We start from the raw sequence: 9,466 nt of genomic DNA, 5'->3' as shown, positions 1-9,466 counted from the left end.
TGCTTTTCGCCTCTCTTCTTTTCACAGCTATTTGTAAGGCCTCCTCAGACAGCCATTTCGCTCTTTTGCATTTCTTTTCCATGGGGATGGTCTTGGTCCCTGTCTCCTGTACAATGTCACGAACCTCCGTCCAGAGTTCATCAGGCACTCTATCAATCAGATCTAGTCCCTTAAATCTATTTCTCACTTCCACTGTATAATCATAAGGGATTTGATTGAGGTCATATCTGAATGGTCTAGTGGTTTTCCCTACTTTCTTCAATTTAAGTCTGAACTTCGCAATAAGGAGTTCATGATCTGAGCCACAGTCAGCTCCTGGTCTTGTTTTCGCTAACTGTATACAGCTTCTCCATCTTTGGTTGCAAAGAATATAATCAATCTGATTTCGGTGTTGACCATCTAGTGATGTCCATGTGTAGAGTCTTCTCTTGTGTTGTTGGAAGAGGGTGTTTGCTATGACCAGTACATTCTCTTGACAAAACTCTATTAGCCTTTGCCCTGCTTCATTCCGTGCTCCAAGGCCAAATTTGCCTGTTACTCCAGGTGTTTCTTGCATATAAGTTAAGTAAGCAGGGTGACAATATACAACCTTGACATACTGCTTTTCTTATTTGGAACCAGTCTGTTGTTCCACATCCAGTTCTAACTGTTCCTTCTTGACCTGCATACAGATTTGTCAAGAGGCAGGTCAGGTGGTATTTTCATCTCTTCCAGAATTTTCCACAGTTTATTGAGATCCACACAGTCAAAGGCTTTGGCATAGTCAATGAAGCAGAAATAGATGTTTTTTTCTGGAACTCTCTTGCTTTCTCCATGATCCAGCGGATGTTGGCAATTTTCTCTATGGTGCCTCCAACTTTTCTAAAACCAGCTTGAACATCTGGAAGTTCACAGTTCACATATTCCTGAAGCCTGGCTTGGAGAATTTTGAGCATGACTTTACTAGCATGTGAGATGAGTGCAACTGTGCGATAGTTTGAGCATTCTTTGGCATTGCCTTCTTTGGGATTGGAATGAATACTGACCTTTTCCAGTCCTGTGGCCACTGCTGAGTATTCCAAATTTGCTGGCATATTGAGTGCAGCACTTACACAGCATCATCTTTCAGGATTCGAAATAGCTCAATTGGAATTCCATCACCTCCACTAGTTTGTTCGTAGTGATGCTTTCCAAGGCCTATTTGACTTCACATTCCAAGATATCTGGGTTTACGTGAATGATCACGCCATCGTGATTATCTTGGTTGTGAAGATCTTTTTCTTACAGTTTTTCTGTATATTCTTGCCACCTCTTCTTAATATCTTCTGCTTCTGTTAGGTCCCTATCATTTCTGTCCTTTATCAAGCCCATCTTTGCATGGAATGTTCCAGTGATATCTCTAATTTTCTTGAAGAGATCTCTTGTCTTTCCCATTCTGCGGTGTTCCTCTATTTCTTTGCACTGAACGCTAAGGAAGGCTTTCTTATTTCTCCTTGATATTCTTTGTAACTCTTCATTCAGATGCTTATATCTTTCCTTTTCTCCTTTGCTTTTCACTTCTCTTCTTTTCACAGCTATTTGTAAGTCCTCCTCAGACAGCCATTTTGCTTTTTTTCTTTTCTTTTCCATGGTGATGGTCTTGGTCCCTGCCTCATGTACAATGTCACGAACCTCTGTCCATAGTTCTTCTGGCACTCTATCTATCAGATCTAGTCCCTTAAATCTATTTCTCACTTCTACTGTGAGAAATAAAATCACAAGACAAACATATATCCCTAAGATTGGAGGAACCAAAATTCATGAACTGAAACTTCTGTTGGAAAAAGTGCTGGGTATGGAAACCAGAAGTGCAATTAAAAAAATTGCTGATGCCTCAGAGTAGGCAAGCCTGAGAGAGAAAAATTCCAGGGAGACCCAGTCATGGGAGAAGACACATTTTTTGAGTTTTACCTCCAGGAGTTGAATCAGGGTTTCACAGAGATCCCCTCATGCTGCCAGCAGTGTTCAAGGAAAAGGATCATTTCAAGATAGACCGGACACTTGCTCTTTTCATCAAAGTTGTCCTAAGAAGAAAGTGTTAAACCTGCTGGGGTTTTATCACAACCTAACTGATCTGGGGAAAGAGACATACCCAACTCCAACCATCTTCCAGGCTTCCACATGGTGTAAGGGATGTTAACCTCTAATCCACTTAAAGCCATCTTGTAGCTTCTAAGGACAAAGAAGAAAACTGAGAAATACTTCTGAAGTTCACAGTCAGGAGGTGTGGGCTCACTGAAAAACTGAGGACTGAAAGAAACAACTATAAGAAGCTTCCCTTCCCCACCCCATACCTCACCACCATATTACCAATGACCATCAGTGATTGAAGTGAAATGAAAGTCACTCAGTCGTGTCCGACTGTATAGTCCATGGAATTTTCCAGGCCAGAATACTGGAGTGTGTAGTCTTTCTCTTCTCCAGGGGATCTTCCCAACCCAGGGATCAAACAAGGTCTTCCACGTTGCAGGCGCATTCTTTACCAGCTGAGCCACAAGGGAAGCCCAATGTTTGAAGTAGACTGTATATAAGCAAACATGAACAATGTAGCAAAGAGGTGGAACTCAGAAAGAATCCAAAAGAAATGGTAGAAATAATATATATATATATATATATTATTTCTACTGTGAGAGAAATGAAAATACCTTTGATGGACTTAGTAGATTGTTTACAACCAAGGTAAGAATCTCTGAGCTTGCGTATCAGTTCAGTTCAGTTCAGTCACTCAGTCGTGTCCGACTCATTGGGACCCCATGAATCACAGCACTCTAGGCCTCCCTGTCCATCGCCAACTCCCGTAGTTCACTCAAACTCATGTCCATCAAGTCGGTGATGCCATCCAGCCATCTCATCCTTTGTCGTCCCCTTCTCCTCCTGCCCCCAATCCCTCCCAGCATCAGAGTCTTTTCCAGTGAGTCACCTCTTCACATGAGGTGGCCAAAGTATTGGAGTTTCAGCTTTAGCATCAGTCCTTCCAATGAAGACCCAGGACTGATCTCCTTTAGAATGGACTGGGTGGATCTCCTTGCAGTCCAAGGGACTCTCAAGAGTCTTCTCCAACATCACAGTTCAAAAGCATCAGTTCTTAGGTGATCAGCTTTCTTCACAGTCCAACTCTCACATCTATACATGACCACTGGCAAAACCATAGCCTTGAGTAGACGGACCTTGGTTAGCAAAATAATGTCTCTGCTTTTTAATACACTATCTAGGTTGGTCATAACTTTCCTTTCAAGGAGTAAGCATCTTAATTTCATCGCTGCAATCACCATCTGCAGTGACTTTGGAGCCCCCAAAAAATAAGGTCTGACACTGTTTCCCCATCTATTTCCCATGAAATGTTGGGACCAGATCCCATGATCTTTGTTTTCTGAATGTTGAGCTTCAAGCCAACTTTTTCACTCTTCTCTTTTACTTTCATCAAGAGGCTTTTTAGTTTCTCTTCACTTTCTGCCATAAAGGTTGTGTCATCTGCATATCTGAGGTTATTAATATTTCTCCCAGCAATCTTGATCCCAGCTTGTGTTTCTTCCAGCCCAGCGTTCCTCATGATGTACTCTGTACATAAGTTAAATATGCAGGTTAGGTCCATACCATTTCTGTCTTTTATTGAGCCCACCTTTGCATGAAATGTTCTCTTGGTATCAATAGCAATTTCTAAAACAAAAAAAAAAAAAAGGAAAAAGGCTGAAAAAAATAATATCTAAGAACTGGAAACGGTATAATATATGCATATTGGGAATATCAGAAGGAGAAGAAAGAGAGAATAAGCAGAAGAAATATTTAAAATAGTAATGCCAGTCCAGGTTCGATGCATGATACAGGATGCTCAGGGCTGGTTTACTGGGATGAACCAGAGGGATAGGATTGGGAGGGAGGTGGGAGGGGGATTCAAGATGGGGAACACATGTACACCCGGGGCAGATTCATGTCAATGTATGGAAAACCAATACAATAATATAAATAATTAGCCCCCAATTAAAATAAATAAATTTTAAAAAAAGAAAAAAAAAGCATCAAAATACACAATGAAAAAAATTGTACTATAAGAGAAAAAAATTTTAATTAAAAAATAAAATAAAATAGTAATAACTGAGGGTTATTGCAAACTAATGTCAGATACCAAACCACAGATCCACAAAGTTCAGAGCACATCAAGAAGGACAAATGTCTCTAAAACTATAACTAGGACCCAGTCTTCAAGCTACAGAAAATCCTAGATAAAAAAAATTCTGAAAGAAACCAAGTAGAAATAAACACCTTATCTATACAGAAGCATAAATAAGAATTACATTTGACTTTTCCTCAGAAACTACATAAGCAAGAAGAGAGTAGTGTGACATATTCAGTGTTGAGAGAAAACACACATACACACACACACAACAAAACAAGAATTCTATACCTTGTGAAATAATCCTTCAAAAGTGAAAAAGAAATGAAGACTTCTCAAACAAACAAAAATCGAGGGAATTTGTTTCCAATACATTTACTTTGCAAAAAATGTTTAAAAAAAGTTTTTAGTGACAGGAAAATGACATAGATCAGAAACTTGGATCTATATAAAGATAAGACAAGCAAAGAAAGGAAAAATGAAGATGAAATTAAAATGTTTTTGTCTTATTATTAAATAATCTAATAAAATTTTCTTCAAAATAGTAATGTCAAGAATATATTTGATTATATATGTATATATACACATGTATATTTGTATATATATATATGTGACATAAATAAAAACAATGAAACGGGGAACTAGGGAAAGGAGTTAGCAGTATTTATTATTATAAGGTACTCACACTACCCATGAAACAGTACAGTGTTATTTGAAAGTGATCTTAGATTAGTTGTAAATATATATTGCAAACTCTAGGGTAACCACTAAAGAAGTTTAAAAAGTAGCACAACTACTATGTTAAGAAATAAAATAAAATGAAAAGGTCAATTAAAACCATGATAGGCAGAAAAAGAGTAGAAGAGAAAATAGGAACAATGTGTAAAGGTAAAAAATAGAACACAATAACAAATATAGTCAATATTATTCCAACTGTATCTTAAAAATGTTTGGCCCAACAGTGTAATAAATAAGGTGAAACCCAATAGATCTACAAGGAGAAATAGATGAATCCAGTATTACAGCTGGACATTTCAACACTACCATATCATAAATCACCAACTGGATATAACTGATATCATCCAACAATAGCAGAGTACACATTCTTTTCAAGATCACGTGAATCATTCAGTAAGATAGATCACATTCTGGGCAATAAACATGCCTTATCAATTTAAAAGGGAAAAAATAATATATGTGCCATGTTCCCAAATCTACTCATTCTCCTATTATATGTATATGTGTACTTTTATTTTTTTTAAGAATTTGTCTCTCTCCAACATATGGTCTATTTCACATTTTTGGATTCTTCTCATAGACTTTCCTTTTGTAGTGTCAATGTCGTAAGAGAAAAACCAAAGCAGTAATATTTTGAAAGTCAAGTAAAAATAAATTTTAGGGAGGAAGGTATGTCAACTACGCCTACTGCTGACAACTGAGATTTGATCTTTCAATTTGGCATTGGAGAGGGCTCTCCTGACCTAAACCAGACCAGTGCCCATGGAGACAACTTGACTCCTAGGAGAGAGTATGAGAATCATTGAAAGCAAGTACAGGCAGTTTTTTCTACAAGCTCGTTGCAAAAAAGAGACAAGTGATGGGACTGTTCTTGAAGGGGGATTTAAGCAGATATTTCTGTATTATATATGGAGAATTCTATCTAAATAAGCACCAGCCACTCATTGTCATAAAATACATCTCAGGAGTTATCCTTGGCTGTTATCTTCTCCCCGTGATCCATTTAATCAACAAGTGCTATCTACCTCAAGATACATCACCAACTTATCCATTCTCACCATCCCCATGACTCTGTGAGGAAACTGTGTGTTGAACTCAGAGAAACAAATCCTGGAATATTTCCCCTAGGGGTGGGTATCTTCAGATCCCTCTGACATGCCCACTGGAAACAATCCCAGTTTCTAGCACATAGCAGACTGGTAGCTCCGGTCACAGCACCTCTCTAATACAGCACATGTGAGGGTTTTCCAGCAGGTTTTCCAAGACTTCTGGCTTGTTTATTAACTGTGATTTTGTTGTCTTCTTGCAAAAGAACTCACACTTATGAACGCAGGGCCATTGCCTGTCTTTTCAACCGTCCACTGTACTTAGTGAAGTGAGTGACACACATAATGTGATCAATAAATATTTCCTGGATAAATTGACGAATAAAAGCAATGTACATGCACAAGCATAAGCAACAAATAATATTAGTATTACAGTTTTATTGAACTAGCATATAACTGAAAGATTTATATGGGTTTAATTGGCTTTTGATTATAAAGTTTTGATTATAAAGTTTTCATATATATAGAGTGGCCCATCTCTACTTTTATATATATATATATATATATTCTTGTGTGTCCTTCATACAGATGAATATAAATTTCATCTATTTTTAATTATCCCTATTTTATAATTTTATTTTGTTACTGAGAATTTTAATCTAACATTTATTAATAATAATATATATTAAGAGAAACACACTTTTAACACACCTGTTAGCACTAAAACTGCTAAAAACTATGGTTAGTCTTAACACAATTTTGTTTATATTCCATTAAATTTTTCCTTATGGGGAATTATTTTATAAATAGTTGTGCTATTTCTTTCTCTATTATTTTTATTTTGCTTACATTTTTTCCTGGCCTTTTTCCATTACCTAAAACTTTCAATGATTCACATATTTTTATAAAATCAGTTGATTACATAAATGACATGAAATAGATGAGATATTAAAATCATTAATAATACCTTAAAAGGGAACCCAGGGGGACCCTGAAAGCCTCAACCCTCCTTTCACTATTAGCTTGCTCTAATTCCCCCCATTCATATAAGTAAAAAGAGCTGAGACAGAATTTATTTCAACTAATTAGAGTATCTAATGATTTTGATTTATTTTAGTTTCTCCATGATAGCATGTAAGTGTAAATGTATATTTATTGTAAATAAAGGCTTTTTTTTTTTTCCATTTACCTGATTTTTAAAATTCTGTGTCATTGTGCTTGGCACATCTCCTGATGTGAGACTCTATGATCCAACTGATGTGAAGACTTAATTACACATACACTTAAAGGAACAGATGTATCATCTGTCTATATGAAGAGAAGGATAAATTTTAGAATATTAAAAGAAGGAATCTTTCAATACATAAAGGTATAATGAACTGAAATCATAAAGTATGGCAGAGCAGCGAACCTAACGGATCTTCAGTAATTTTCAGGTTCAAATATTTCCAAATTAACTTAGCAAAATGATGTTGTTAATGTACTGAAAATTCTTTCTCTTAGAATAGCAAATACCCCCTATAAAATATTGTTTATGCTTAACTTACTTGTGAAAATTTTTAACCATAAATTGCATAAATAGCAGTCTTGCCTTTCAAATTACCTCAAATTTGAAATACTCAAATAGAGTATTCAGTTCAGTTCAGTCACTCAGTCGTGTCCGACTCTTTGTGACCCCATGAACCACACCATGCCAGACCTACCTGTCAATCACCAACCTTGGAGTAGACACAAACTCATGTCCATAAAGCCAGTGATACCATCCAACCATCTCATCCTCTGTCGTCCCCTTCTCCTCCTGCCCTCAATCTTTCCCAGCATCAGGGTCTTTACAAATGACTCAGTTCTTTGCATCAGGTAGCCAAAGTATTGGAGTTTCAGCTTCAACATCAGTCCTTCCAATGAACACGCAGAACTGATTTCCTTTAGGATGGACTGATTGGATCTCCTTGCAGTCCAAGGGACTCTCAAGAGTCTTCCCCAACACCAAGTTCAAAAGCATCAATTTTTCAGTGATCAGCCCTCTTTATAGTCCAACTCTCACATCCAGTCCATGGGGTCACAAAGAGTCGGACATGACTGAGCGAGTTGACTAACTCACTCATATCCATGCATGACCACTGAAAAAACGATAGCCTGACTGACAATCCTTTATGACAAAGTAATGTTTCTCCTTCTCAACATGCTGTCTAGGATGGTCATAACTTTCCTTCCAAAGAGTAAGCGTCTTTTAATTTCATGACTGCAATCACCATCTACAGCGATTTTGGACCCCACCCCCCAAATAAAATCAGCCACTGTTTCCACTGTTTCCGCAACTATTTTCCATGAATTGATGGGACCAGATGCCCTGATCTTAGTTTTCTGAATGTTGAACTTTAACCCAACTTTTTCACTCACCATTTTCACTTTCATGAAAAGGCTCTTTAGTTCTTCCTTACTTTCTGCCATAAGGGTGGTGTCATCTGCATATCTGAGGTTATTGATATTTCTCCCAGCAATCTTGATTCCAGCTTGTGCTTCATCCAGCCCAACGTTTCTCATGATGTACTCTGCTGCTGCTGCTGCTGCTGAGTCACTTCAGTCGTGTCCGACTCTGTGTGACCCCCTAGACGGAAGCCCACCAGGCTCCCCCGTCCCTGGGATTCTCCAGGCAAGAACACTGGAGTGGGTTGCCATTTCCTTCTCCAATGTGTGAAAGTGGAAAGTGAAAGTGAAGTCGCTCAGTCGTGTCCGACCCTTAGCGATCCCACGGACTGCAGCCTACCAGGCTCCTCCATCCATGGGATTTTCTAGGCAAGAGTACCGGAGTGGCTTGCCATTGCCTTCTCCGCATATAAGTTAAATCATCAGGGTGACAATATACAGTCCTGACGTACACCTTTTCCAATTTGGGACCATTCCATTGTTCTATTTCCAGTTCTAACAGTTGCTTCCTGACCTGCATACAGGTTTCTCAAGAGGCAGGTAAGGTGGTCTGGTATTCCCATCTCTTTCAGAATTTTGCACAGTTTATTGTGATCCACACAGTCAAAAGTTTTGGCATAGTCAATGAAGCAGAAATAGATGTTTTCTGGAACTCTCTTGCTTTTTCAATGATCCATTGAATGTTGGCAATTTGATCTCTGGTTCCTCTGACTTTTCTAAAACCATTTTGAACATCTGGAAGTTCACGGTTCATGTACTGCTGAAGCCTGACTTGGAGAATTTTGAGCATTACTTAACTATCATGTGCTGCTACTGCTGCTGCTAAGTCGCTTCAGTCATGTCCAACTTTGTGCGACATCATAACGGCAACACACCGGGCTCCCCCGACCCTGGGATTCCCCAGGCAAGAACACTGGAGTAGGTTGCCATTTCCTTCTCCAAGGCAGGAAAGTGAAAAGTGAAAGTGAAAGTGAAATCGTGTCCGACTCTTAGCGGCCCCATGGACTGCAGTCCACCAGGCTCCTCCATCCATGGGATTTTCCAGGCAAGAGTACTGGAGTGGGGTGCCATTGCCTTCTCCAATAGCGTGTGAGATGAATGCAGTTGTGCAGTAGTTTGAGCATTC

The sequence above is a fragment of the Moschus berezovskii genome, chromosome 3, assembly GCF_049115385.1.
Source record: "Moschus berezovskii isolate FMDL1 chromosome 3, NW_MosBer_1.0, whole genome shotgun sequence".
Lineage (NCBI taxonomy): Eukaryota > Metazoa > Chordata > Mammalia > Artiodactyla > Moschidae > Moschus > Moschus berezovskii.
This window is presented reverse-complemented; position numbering follows the sequence as displayed.